The sequence below is a fragment of the Ambystoma mexicanum genome, unplaced genomic scaffold, assembly GCF_040938575.1.
Source record: "Ambystoma mexicanum isolate Mex_15411 unplaced genomic scaffold, UKY_AmexF1_1 Mex_scaf56, whole genome shotgun sequence".
Lineage (NCBI taxonomy): Eukaryota > Metazoa > Chordata > Amphibia > Caudata > Ambystomatidae > Ambystoma > Ambystoma mexicanum.
In genome coordinates this window covers 155,085-168,569 of record NW_027182473.1, presented here as the reverse complement: position 1 = coordinate 168,569, position 13,485 = coordinate 155,085, and the positions used below count along the sequence as shown (strand labels likewise).

The 13,485-nt window shown below is 44.9% G+C and overlaps 1 long non-coding RNA gene across 3 annotated transcripts in view; it reads right to left on the bottom strand.

The window, feature by feature from the left end:
- LOC138562527 (uncharacterized) overlaps nucleotides 1-13,485 on the bottom strand; it is a 173,500-nt gene that overhangs the window by 18,098 nt on the left and 141,917 nt on the right. For all 3 annotated transcript variants that reach the window (XR_011299337.1, XR_011299339.1, XR_011299338.1), the window contains 2 exons: nucleotides 12,715-12,747; nucleotides 12,367-12,396 (listed from right to left, as the gene is read on the bottom strand). This is a non-coding gene — a long non-coding RNA (uncharacterized lncRNA). The remainder of the gene's footprint in view (nucleotides 1-12,366; nucleotides 12,397-12,714; nucleotides 12,748-13,485) is intronic.

The following is a 13,485-nucleotide window of genomic DNA, read 5'->3' as shown; positions in this document are numbered from 1 at the left end:
ACGAGTGGTAAGTGTCCATCTACCTGTTGAAGCAGGGATCTGAGTAGACTTTATGTCCCCTCTACTCCCTCCTAATACCTGCCATCATGCATTCGGTTTTGGCTCTCATTGTCTTAGTTCTCTTCCTAGGCCCATGGCCAGAGACATATATCACAAGGTCTGACCGCACAGCTCTGCTCCACTACACAGTGCTGGCCTGCAGCAGATTGTGGGTTTTTCAGATACCTTCAGAGCCTTTGATTTTAAGTTCAATAACTCATACACTGTCCACAACTGATTTAGGAGACACCTCAGCTAACTATGTGTGTCATGTAAATGGTTCCTATTGTCATTTATTAATACCAGATTCTTTGAAGAGTGGGGTTCGATTGGTAATGTCAAAACACATCCCTGCCCTCCCGCTATCTCACTGCAGGCGTTCACTAGTCACAATACTTCAGCATAATGGCCTCTTCACTCAGGGAAAAGGGCTCTCTTCTTCATAGGAAACATAGCAGGTATTTCTGTGGGCAACGAACTGGCAGTTATGGCTGCTGCCTCGGTCTGCATTTGTTTAGCCAACAGTGGACCAATGCTCCCTTTATTAAGTTACAACATGTTCAATGAGAGAACGAGAACTATAAAGCTGGTAACATAGCTCAGCGGGTTGAGTGCTCGCTGATGCAATATATGTGTGTGATCTGCAAGTTAGACTTCCGGCAAGGCCTACTCAGCCTTTCATCCTTCCGAAGTCGATAAATGAGTAGCAACCTCTGGTTGGGATGACAATGATGTATGTAAATATGCTCTATGTACAGCTCTTAGGCTTAAGCACTATATAAATAACACATCTTTATCATTATTATCATTAAAATGTTCACCAAAAAAATCTGTGAAACAAAAACTGGGGATGAATGAACATAGAACCCCTTTGAGGACAGGAGAAAGCCAGAAAGGGATATACATTGTCCTCCTTATTACCAACATCCCAATATGTTTGTTGGCTACATTGGAGTTAAATTGTATGATGACTTGAAGCTTCCTGTAAGAATGGGTGGTGTGGTTTCTGATCCTCTGTATGCACAGTACTCTCTGGGAACAAGCGAACAGTGAGAGGTCCCACCACATGGCAGAGGGAAGGATAAGAGTCAATCAGGATTGGAACAGGTGGAGGGAGTCAGCCGCCGAACTGGAAAGGTGCAATTCCCTCCTCATGGGAGGTGTCATAGGAGACAGAGAGCGTACACCCGTTGTGGCAGATCTGACTGTGGCAGAAAATTGAGAACCCTGCCACACCATGAACCGGGAGTGCCCGGCAGAGAGGACCAGCGGATAGAACAAGCTGTCAGACAATGGGCGTGCTGAGAAGCTGGCACTGGAGACCCGCAAGAAGCCAGCAGGAAAAGGGTGCAAGCTGAGCCAAAGCAAAGCACCACGAAAAAGCAGATGCCTGTGCCAACCTCCACGAGTCTCCAGTGGAGCGCCGCCATGAGACCAGAGGTACGTGGTTGTTCTTAAGGACTAGAAAGTGGAGGAGAGGTCCACCAAGGCCCTAAGGCAGGGTGTGATGAACCAAACCTGAAGGCAGGGTGAGAGGGCCCAAAAGACCCCAATGCAGCGTGAAAGGCACAGGACCCCAAGGGGAGATGAGCAAAGTGAAACCCCAAGGCTGGGTGTGAGATAGAAAAGCCCAGGGCGGGGTGAAATGACCAGGACCCCAAGGCAGAGTGAGAGGCCCAACAAGACCCCACAGTGGGGTCACAGGACCCCAAGTTGGGGTGATAAAAGTGAAACCCCAAGGAAGGGTGAGAGAAGTGAAACACCAAGGCAGGTTAGAGAAACAATACCGCAAAGCGGGTAAGATAAGCAAAACCCCAAAGTAGAAAGTTGGGTGAGAGAAACCAGGCGGCAAGGCGGGGTGAGAGAAGGGAAACCCCAAGTCAGGGTGAGGGGCACGAAAACCTAAGGCGAGATGGGGGAAGTGAAATCCCAAGGCAGAGCAATACATTCAAGAGCCCAAGGTGGGGTGATAAAAATGAATACCAAAGGCGGGATAACAACCAGGAACTATCTAGAGGGCGGGAATGCCCATAATTGTCTTGGTAAGGATTACCAGGACATCCTCTCAGGGGTGGGGATATGGGCCAGATCTTCCTAAATCAGAGGGTACGACAAGAGACACTTTTTAGAACTTAATTGAATTACGATTGAAACTTCTTTAGACTGGGCAACAAGGGCGAGGGGACATTTTAAAAAAGGCACACCAGGGTGGGGATCAGAAACCTGCACCATTCTCTTGCTAAGGCCATAGGCCTGAATGTACCTTTGTTTAATTATATGTTTCTTTTATAAAGGTACGCACAGAACTCAGGGGTCGGATAGCATTCAGGATATAGGACTTGTTTTGTACTGATCTTCCTGACGAGCATCCTTTTACAGCTGCTTTCTAGTATAGGGACAACAATCGTGGATTCATGGACAGTTTAGGATTGTGATGGCTAATTTAAAGAAGTCAGCTACAATGCCACATTGTCCATCTCCTGATTCTGACCTACCACAAAGGGCCCCACATTTCATATGATGCAATACTCTGTATGTTATATTTTATAATTGACTGAATTACACATCTATTGGGAGATAATACCCCTAACACACCTTTCGGAATCAGGTAGAGTAATCACTGTTACACAGGGTCTTCTCCCTCTTCCTAATACTCACTCATTGGGAGTCATCATATGTCTGTTGGTATCCTGCTGGCAATCCTGGCGGGATACCGGCAAATGCTATTACTGGTCCCGCTACCTGATATCCTGGTATTACTGGGATATTACAGGTATTTGGAAGGGCAGTAAATCCCCATTCCGTGGAGTCCGCTAGGACTCCATGGAGGGGATTGCCTGTGTTAACAGTGCTGGTAATACCAGCAATTCCTTTTCCGGTGAGGGCTTGAATTATCTCCAGCTCTTGGCTGGAGGTAAATCAGGCAACCCTCACCAGCAAACCTGTAGTTTGGTGGTGTGTGAAAAGTGGCGGTGATGGAATTGCTGCCACTTTTACCAGCACTTTTTGGACCTTTTTCTCTTCCCCTCATGCCACAACCTCTTACATAATGGCATTAAGGGGATCCAGTAACGTGTCTCATCCTGCTATCCAGTGCTGTCTTGCAAATCCCCCGGGAGGTTGTATTGTATTACATTAAATTGTATTGTATTGGGGAGTTTTGCAAAGCCCAGCGTTCACCCAAGTATAACTTGGTGCTGTATAACTGCAATGGTACTGAACACATTCTGATGTCTACAGTGAGTTTTAAGGAATCCTGAAAAACATATTTTAAGTTTTTTCCTAAAAGTCATAAGATTCATCTTTTTTGCGAGAGTAAGTGGTATTGCATTCTATAGCTTAGCGGCCTGTACCGAAAAGGACGTCCCACTCAGTTCTCCTTTGCATATTCGTGGATGCATACCTACCATTCAATACCAGATTTCAAGGAACGCTTAGGAATGTACCAATTAGAACTTGAAAGAAAGAGGAGATTTGCACGAGTGCTTTAGGCTTTTAACTGCAATGAATAGGCTCTTGAAAACTAGCAGCCATTTTGTGTATCCTCGTTAGTTTGTTTTGGCCGTTAGATGGAAGACAGAGGTATATAATCATAGATATAGTATTATAATCCAATCTAGAAGAGATAAAAGCATTAATTACCCTTACCTGGTATGTAAATATTAGATTGGGGAGCAAATATAAAATTTTCTGGACATGGAAGGAGCTGACTTAGTAATTGTTCCCAGTTGATTTATTAAAGTGAACTCCTTATCAACGATTATCCATAGATTGTTAACGTATTGTCTCAGTTAAGGATACTGGCCTAAGCTTTTAGAAAGAAGTATTCCACAGTGATGGATTAAGACTGACAATCAAAATGTCTTTTTTTCTGGATTGATTTTCAATGAATTTGCATCAGACCAGCTTTTAATTGCAGAAAGACAGTCTTTGACTTTATCATTCCATGTACTGTTAGTTTTATCTTGGTCCAGGACGATTCGAGTGTCTTCAGCAACATCATCAAAAGACAGCCCATAGCTTCAAATCAGGTCTACTAAGGGGTGCAGATTGAAATTAAAAAGTAGAGGAGACAACGCAGAGCCCTGTCAGACACCGCAGTTTATAGCATATTGTTCTGATGAGAAAGCCCCTTCATGGTACGGGGGCTACATCAGGCAAACAGATAGGTGACAAAATGTTAGTAAATGCAAGTTCTGGAAAAGCAGAGCCTCATGGTACGGGGCCTTCATCAGACAAACAGATAAATAGGTGACAAAAGGTTTGTAATGGAAGGTCTGCAAAAGCCGCACCTCATGGTACTGGGGGGCTACATCAGGCAAGCAGATACTTAGGTGAGAACATGTTAGTAAATGTAAGGTCTGCAAAAGCCGCGCCTCATGGTACTGGGGGCTACATCAGGTAAGTAGATACAAGAGTGACAAAATATTGGCAAATGTAGAGTCTGGCGAGACCCCACGGTGCCAGTAATGAGGTAAGGGCAAGATGATCCAGTAATTTGAACTCAATTGAGATCTGTAGATTCTTGTTCCATTTAGTGCCAGGTGAAGGAGAGATGAAGGGTTACTCATGTGTGTGAGCGAGGGGTCGTTAGGGCCCTCTGTCCCATCTTGCATTCAGGACAGCTTGAAACATGTGCCTCCCCATATCAGCCTTATGCTGGTGTTGGCATAGATGGGGCTGTTGGGCAAGACATGTGGCATCCATTTTGTGCACCCTCAACTCCATCTTTTGTGTAGGCCTCACTGCGATAATAGGAAAAGGCTTCTCTCCTCTTTGCAGTGCCGCGCATATCGCGCTCATGGCCCCCACATTTTCCCTCTGTGTCTGTGCACCTCCATTCTCACGCTCAAGCCGGAGGTAATTGCAACAAAACAAATGTAACATCTCGCTCTTCCTCTGAGATCACTGTCCCGTGTGTGAACCAGCTTGAGCCAGGCCTCGTAGCTCATCCATGTCCACAAACCTGCTCGTGCCCCCTCACCCTCGCTGTTGGAAAATTACGGCCAGTATAACCCTGTTTCCCTTCAAGGTATTCTCTTGATGTACCAGATATGTGACCCTGCCATGAAGCCCCCCCACACAGCCCCTAGCTAAAAGTAGACCTCTGTCACAATATATTGTCTCTTGTAACGAACAAACATCAACTTGCCCCACAGTCTCTTGATAAATCCAGACCCACCCCACAATTGATGTTATCATATTGGTCAAGACCCCTAACCTGGTGTCACATATAAGCCCTAATGAGTAATAGTGCGGTCCCACGAATACAATGTATAGGGTTACAATGATTTACTCAAAGGAACTGTGATGACTATTATTCAGTGTATGTTTTATTAGAATGTATTATGTTAGCTCAGTTAGTGGCCACTTTGCATTGCAGCGACCTGACCCTCACCCCACCCGGACACAGGCAAATGGACCTTGTGATGCTCGCCCTCCCGCCAACTGAACAGCCAATCCAGAGGGAGCAACACCTACAGTGACCTATATTATTCAATCTTTATCCAATCCTGTGTCCTTGCGGTCCCTTATGTAATGATGTCATTGATGACGATTTTTGCCTTCAAAAATGGATGTAATTGTATTGTTTGCCAGAGCGCTCTCGGGCAGCAGAGTTCTCTGGATGCCAACTCTAGATAAAAGGTTTTAACTCTCGCAACCTGTTCTCTTAGTCTCATTCCCCGTTGGGGTGTTTCTTGTTTATTTGTATTGCACGTTGTAAGGCGGGGATGAGTCTTTACACTCAGTATTCATAAATAATTAGTTCAACTTTCTGTATAAAACATTATGCAGTCGGTCAGCAAAGGATTGTGGAGCTAAATTAATGGAGGATGTTTATTTTTTGCACAAATTATTTATTACCAGAAACAGAAATTAGTAGTGTTTAATGCAGTCTCAATTATCCGTCCATAAAAAGCTTTTTTGCTCTTGATTATTTATTTATCATAGTTCAATTGGTGCTGTTTTAGAATCTGATGTGTGTCTGCGTTGTACGAACGCCAGCATTTCTTTTCTAGGCTTTTTATTTTACATCTTAGATTATGTAAAATTTAAGGGAGCCACACTTTACTTTTTTGTGTTTTGTATTCTGTCTAGTTTGGGTTGGAGGTTCAGGTCGGTTGTGTGCATTTGGACGAAGCAGGTGACCCGGTATCATGGTGAATCCTTATATAATCTAGATATTTTCCAAAGTCGTTCTCCCTCATCCCAATCTACACCTATTAAGGATTTACCTGCTTTAATCTGGGAGTCGACAAACACAACTGTACATAAACATATACAATCTGAGTTTTTTCATGCAGCCATTTTAGCCAAAGCGACTTCCTGCAATGTATTATTGCTAAACCTTCACTTGTCATTCCAGTCATGTGCATCTAGTACCGAGTGATACAAGTGGCTCAAGTGGTTACCCTGCACATGACCCCAAGGGGAATCCCAAATTCCTGGCACAACAGGCCACCTTTCCTCGAGAAGATCTTCCCTATATGATGGGCAGAAGGTTTACCCACTGCAAGTCATTGGCCTCATTGATTGCACCTGTAATCACCTTAATAAGTCTGACTCCAAATGGCTTCAACCCCCTCCTATTCCATTGTTAGAAAACAAACAGGTTATCTCATTTCTGTATGTTTTCCATTCTTCCTCCACTGCTTGCCCAATATCTGGGGTGTGAACACCCCCTGCAACTCTGACTATCTCCGATACCAAGTAGAAGGATATTCAATAAGAACCCCATCCAGGTCTGGTTATGAGGGCCTCAGAACGGATCCTAAAATAAGGAGGGAGACACACGGGGGCTCCCACATTTCCTAGATTGTGGAAAGAAGATACTGCCACTAAAAGAGAGTCTTTCCTGGCAACCACTCGAGTTCTACATCCTGAGGTTCTTGAATGGTCTCCTGCACAGAATTAAGGCACAAGGTTAGGTCCCATAGGAGAGGGCAACATGTAAAAGGGGGATTTATCAAAGGCATGCATTTGTTAATCTACAGACAAGCCAACCCAAGGGAGATACATTAGATGCCCACTCCTCTCGTAAGGTGAAAACTGTCAAACCTTTCCTGACTCTCTCATGAGGAAGTCCAGGATGACTAATGCGAGCGGTCAGCGGGCTACAATGGGTGACGCTACCCAGAAGTGTATTAATTGTATGATAATCCTCTCAGGTGGAGTGACATTTGAAGAGCTGGAGACTATCGCTGCTTCTGAAATTCCAAAGTCCAAACCTGAGATTGGCTAGGCTACAGATACGAATAGCTGGAAACTCCAGAAAGTGTACCAAAGAGATTCTCCACTGCTGAAGGAGGGAAACCAAGTTCTGCTGGTCCAATAAGGAGCCCCAAAAATAACTTCTGCCCTCTTCAACCTGCTCTTTGCCAATACCCAGGAATAAGCAGGATGAGAGGAATGTGGACAGGCCGTGCCTGAGCAATGTAAGAGACAAGGCATCCACCCCATGCAAAGGAAATCCAATTCTGAGAACAGTAAAGGGGAATCTCTGGTCGTTGAAACTGTCTGCACAGAGGGTGATAGGTGGGAACCGAAGCCTCATTAAGCTATTAGGAAAAGCCTGTTCCATTAGGTAAAAGTAAGGGATGAGGGACAAACGGAACTGAGTGATCTACGACAATATTGACAATCCCCCCAGTGAGAGCTGCCTCCAAAGAAAGGACATGGAATACCATCCATCCCATCAGGTGGGTTTCTAGAAAACCAATGGCATGTATTCTGGTTCTCCTTTCTATTTACATGAGTTTAGTCCAGGTATGGATGGTTCTGACAACACCATATGACCAGTTACACATCTTATGAATGAGAGCATACAAGATAGCACTTGGCTTGATGTCACTGTCTGGCCTCCCACATTCCAGTTCCTGAAAAGATACCCAGTGTAGCTTCCAACCTAGACCGCTGGCATCTATTGTCAGAATTAATGACCTACCCGAGATTGGGGTTAGATGCCAATCTGGATGCTGAATTCCCTTAGGTCTGATTCCACTGCCTGCCAGATGAGCCCCCATGGTGCTTGATGTGAGGCACTGTTAGGGAGAATTCTCCAGAATGGCTAATTTCCCTTACCTACTGAGTGCCTCAGCAGCTTTGCTGGATTTCTAGGATTTTTTTTTTCACCTGGTAAGGGTGTGAGCCTTTTTTCCCACTCTTACATGTGTTTTGCTGTGTGTGTTTAACATTTTCTTGTGTTTATAGACTGTGAAGCCTCACCTACTCCATAGGCATCATATTTTTACTGTGTGTTACACGGCACATTCAGTGCAGTGACACAGGGTTGTCTTTTTGGCTTCCCAACTATGACTCAATTTTCTGAGACTGACTCCTGTCTCTCAGAACATGTAAAGTTGCCATTGACTTTATTAGTCTCTTTTAAAACTCACAGACCCAGTACAAACTATCTTACACAGAGTGCTGGAAAGGGTTAATACTTATCCCTTTTTGTCTGTTTCTTTTGGAGCATTGTTTCTCTCCCTGTTCTTTAAGACTTGGCTGGTGGCAGTGGTAACTATTTTTCCTACCGCGGTTATTTTAAATAGCCCTGGTATTGTTTTAGGCTATCTTGGTAGACCCAAACTTAAACCCGCTAGACCATATACGTTTTTATACGGTTCCGTCTGGGTTTATTCGCCATTTCTTTTTGTAAAAGTCTTTCTCGTGTTTTTATCTGCGCGCCAAACCAGGTGTGGTTCCTTTGTTCACCGTCCTTTCGCGGGCTTCTACACAGAAGTCCTCCTTTGGCGCCTGTATGTCTGGGGAGGATAGGATGTGAGGGAGGGGTCAAGGACTCCCTGCACGGGGTCTCCTTGGAGACCCTTGTCGCACTCTATTCTGATTGGCTGTGGTGACTGTCCCGGCACGACAGCCCCCCTGCTGTGTGACAGCCAGGCTGTGTGAACGGGGGAAAACTGCATAAAAAACAGGTCTCTGGGTCTGTAAAGGCAGAGTCGCCACTGGAATGAAAGAACCGAAGAGGACTTGACAGAAGAGGACCCCTACAACGACTGAACCGCCCGGTGAATCCCTGCTGCAGGTCCAAATCGTCATACTCCAATGACAGGGAAGCTCTTCAAGGAATATTCTCCCCTTGAGCTGGTGGGACCAACCAGTTCACCAAACTGCAAGCCAGGCCTCCCTTCTCTGGTTGAATTTGCTATACAGAGCTACAGTGAACCGGATAGCCAGGAGGAACGGAACCTGCTTAGTTTTTAAGGAGCACACCTTTTATTCGTTGCTTTGCTCTGCTGCAAGTGTCTTCCCTGGGCAGTGCAGGACCCGTCAGTCCTCCTACTTCGTGTCTATCTGACAGTCGTTTCAGGTACCGTGAGCCAGCAGAACCTGCCAGGAACAACTGCCTAAGCTACAGCCTTCTTCTTCATTTACGGCACTGTTCAAATACGGTTGTTCGTTTCATCCAGCCGCGGTGAAAGTGTGTCAAACCTTTCACCAATCCGAGGGCTTGTCCTTCTCCACTATTTATAGTAACTTTTCGTCTGACAAAATTCATTCTGAACTCTTTGCAAAGACTTAACACCAAACTACCATGAACTGTGTGTTCTTGAGCAAAGACTCCATTGACTTTGGGCCAGGACCCTTGAATCTGATTTCCTCACTGTAGTTTCTTTTTCTAGATTGACCTGCTTACTTACCTGTTGGTGTTGTTCAATTCTTGCCTAACATTGTGTTTCCCTCCCTTTTAAATTGCTGGAGTGCCATTTTGCTCAAACTTCATTTTGAGCCTAACTTGTCCAGAATCTATTGGGTGCGGTGTAGTGTATTACTAATGTGATTTTTCAACTGCTTTACTTTAGTGAAATGTTTTACAACTGATGTGTAAATAAATGTATATTCTTTTACTGAGAAACCTTGAGTCAGTTTTTGTTTGAATCATAGTAATTGCTGTTCTTTGTGTAACTATTGATACTGCTCACTTTACTCTTGAGATAAATCTGGCTGCTCAGCCATCGCTACCACTTTACTGTGTAGTACAGGCTTACACCAAAGGTGAATTTGTACTGTCACTTGTAGTCTTACTTGTGTGTGGGGTTCCCAAAGGGTACTGCATAATATAATTCTGCCTAACAGGCACAAGGACAGTTGTGGCTGCTAGGCTCCCTGAATGCAAGTAACTGCTGACAGAATCTTCGCTTGGCAGCCCATGAAGCTGTAAAGAAGGCTCGACCCATGTCCATTCTGAAAGTTGCACTTATTAATTTGACATGCTTCCGAGATGTAATCCTCCTACTACTGGAGGCGTCATATGGTAACATTCCTGGAGCCCGAACTGAGGCAGAAAGGTCATCCAATGACCTGGAAATGATGCCCCGCTATGTAATACCTGAGGTATTTCCAATAATCCTCTGACTCAGAATGTGGAGATATGAATCCTTCACATCTATCTTCGTCATGAAGGTCATGTGGAGGATCTGCTGGATCTTCATCTAGAATGAGGCAATTGAGAGCCAGATAATGAGATATTTTCAATTTAGGATGAATCGGAAACCCACCAATGTATTCTCTACCAGAAAGACCATTCACTACACTCCCTGACAACCCAATCTAAACTGGAAACGCTCTGTGTAGCCCACATTGGCAGGGGGTTCTGGATTCATGCATGAGCGCCACTTCATGGATATAGACTTTTACACTGTTCCCATTGAAGGAAGAATTGACCTAAGTTTAAACTCTAAATCTTGTGCTGCCTCACCATGCCAAAGCTCCTTTATCCAATTCATCCAAGTCGACCTAAATGCTCCTATTCTTCCCCCTCACTGGTCCAAATTGCACCTTGGGAGGGCCTTGATTGTCAGGATTATTGCGTTATGGAAGAGGAGGGCTGCTGGTGTCTTGGTGCCCTTGATGTAGGGAAGGCGGCCACTTCGCTGGCAAAGTCAGGCATGTCGTAGTGGCAGGAACCCCGATTGAAGCAAGGCTCTTTATTAGGGTTGGTTCTAGAAAACTCCTGGCGTGATGAAGAAAACTGCTTATCCTGGAATGATTTCTTGGCTAGCGTCAGTGAAGTAAGATGCCTTTCAAGATACTATGAACCTTTGAGCTCCTGATTATTATGGTATGAGGGGCCGGCCATGCTGTTTCCACCTGTTAACGTTGTTGCCATCATCCCATCCATTTCTGTATGTGGCATCAACTAGAACTGAGCCTTAATGGTGTTTCTTTCTAGAGCACAGTCAGATTCCTTTCTGATGGGAATATTCAGAAAAGGTAGGTCTTCCCTAAGAGGTTGCAAGAGGTAGATTCATAGGCAGTGGTACAAAAGCCTGTTCCTGAATAATCTCTTAATAGCAGAATCACCTTTCCTGCCCACCTGGTGAGAAATGACAAGTCCTGTCAGGAAGATATTTCCCTTTGATGGACTGGTGAAGAGTGTCAGAGTGGTCACCATGCCTCCCCAAGCACCTCACAAGAGAGCTTCTTTGAGGGGAGAGGCACCTGTTGGAACAAGACTTGCTACTGTGTCCTAAGCCAGAATTAGGGGGCAACATCAGGTCCTGCGCATGCCGCATCTACAAGGCCACGGAGATCCTTGTGATCATGTTTGTAGAATGACACCCGTACGTTTATGAATACACATAGGGCACAAGTATATGGCCTTAACTGCGACCGCATGTTTTATATAACCTAGCCCCTGGTGAGATCGGAGTCATGCATCAGCCGTGAGGACAGAAGAACTCAGTTTTCCTCTGATCAACTCAGAAGCCCTGGAAGGTGAGATCTCAACTATAGTCCAGGAAACAGGAGGGGAAACAGGAGGAGGGCCAGAGCCCCACCAAGTGCAGTGTATCGGAGAACACAATGCTGCCCTTGAGCAGGTGCAGACTTCCTCCTCTCTGGTAACTTCCACCCCCCCGCATGCTAAGCTGCTGAAGGTTACTTTCAGTGCCTCTGATGTGCAGTAACATCAGATATGAGACCAGTTACTGGACCCTGTGTATGTGTCGTGTCAATGTGGCGTGACATGAGAGGAGGTGTATGGGGAAAAAGGTTGTCGATCTGGTTCTGTGGGGGTGTAGAAACCCCCAGTGTGTGAGCATTGGGAAGAGGGAGGATGGATCCGGGCTAATGTCTTTCAGACCTGCTCTCAAAATATTTTTATTCTGAGTTTTGTGTCTCTCCACTGTAAACACCAGGTAATTCATGAACTGCATTTGAAGCAATCAGCTAAATAGGAAACAAAGATACTGGCCCAATGTGAGCCTTGACCGTGTGTGAGGCTTCTATTTTCAGAGCACAAAACATTAGCCATATATCATCAGGAATATGTCAAGAGTCGGGGTAATGAAAGTGAGTACTTACCAGCATCAATACCCTAGTTCTTCTTGTTACCTGCAGGGGACAAAAGTACACAGTAGAATATGTCTGTATATTTCTAAATTGTTTTTCTCTTGATTACTAATGCATGTCACTAATAGCAGCTCATTTAGTTCAGAAAGTACATTTTTCAATGATGTTTGTCTCTCCACTGTAAACACGAGGCAATTATTAACTGTATTTGAAGAGATCGGCTAAATAGAAAACAAAGATACTGGCCCAATGTGAGCCTTGACCCAGTGTGAGGCTTCTATTTTAAGAGTACAGCACATTAACCATATTTATATCATCAGGAATATGGCAAGATTCGGGGTAATGAAAATGAGTACTTACCACCCTTAACACCACCCTTGTTGTTCCTGTTACCTGCAAGGGACAAAAGAACACAGTAGAATCTGTCTGTTTCTTTCTAAATTGCTCTTCTCTTGATTACTAATGGATGTCACTAATAGCAGCTCTGTTAGTTCAGAAAGCAAATGTATGCATTTCTTTCATTGACTGAGTAAGAAATCCAGTGGGAAACATGTATGCCTTCCTGACGTGTGCTTAAACCATACTTATTTTGAGGCTGATTTACCTTTCCTACTGTCAGGTCTTTAGTGTTGTATGAAAAAGGCCACTGAGTGTGCAGAGATGAGAGAGATACAACTTAGAATCATAAGAGTAATCTCCACATATGAGTCATGAACCTATGAGGGGTTCTACTTGCTACTGGGTCCTAAGCCAGAATTCAGGAGCAACATCAGGTCCTGCGCATGCCGCATCTACAAGGCCACAGAGATCCTTGTGATCATGTTTGTAGAATGACGCCCGTACGTTTGTGAATACACAGAGGGCACAAGTATATGGCCTTAACTGTGCCCGCATGTTTTAAATAACCTAGCCCCTGGTGAGATCGGAGTCATGCATCAGCCGTGAGGACAGAAGAACTCAGTGCTCCTCAGATCAACTCAGTAGCCCTGGAAGATGAGATCTCAACTATAGTCCAGGAAACAGGAGGGTAAACAGGAGGGGGGCCAAGGCCCCACCAAGTGCAGTGTATCAGAGAACACAATGCTGCCCTTGAGCAGGTACAGATTTCCTACTCTCTGGTAACTTCCACAC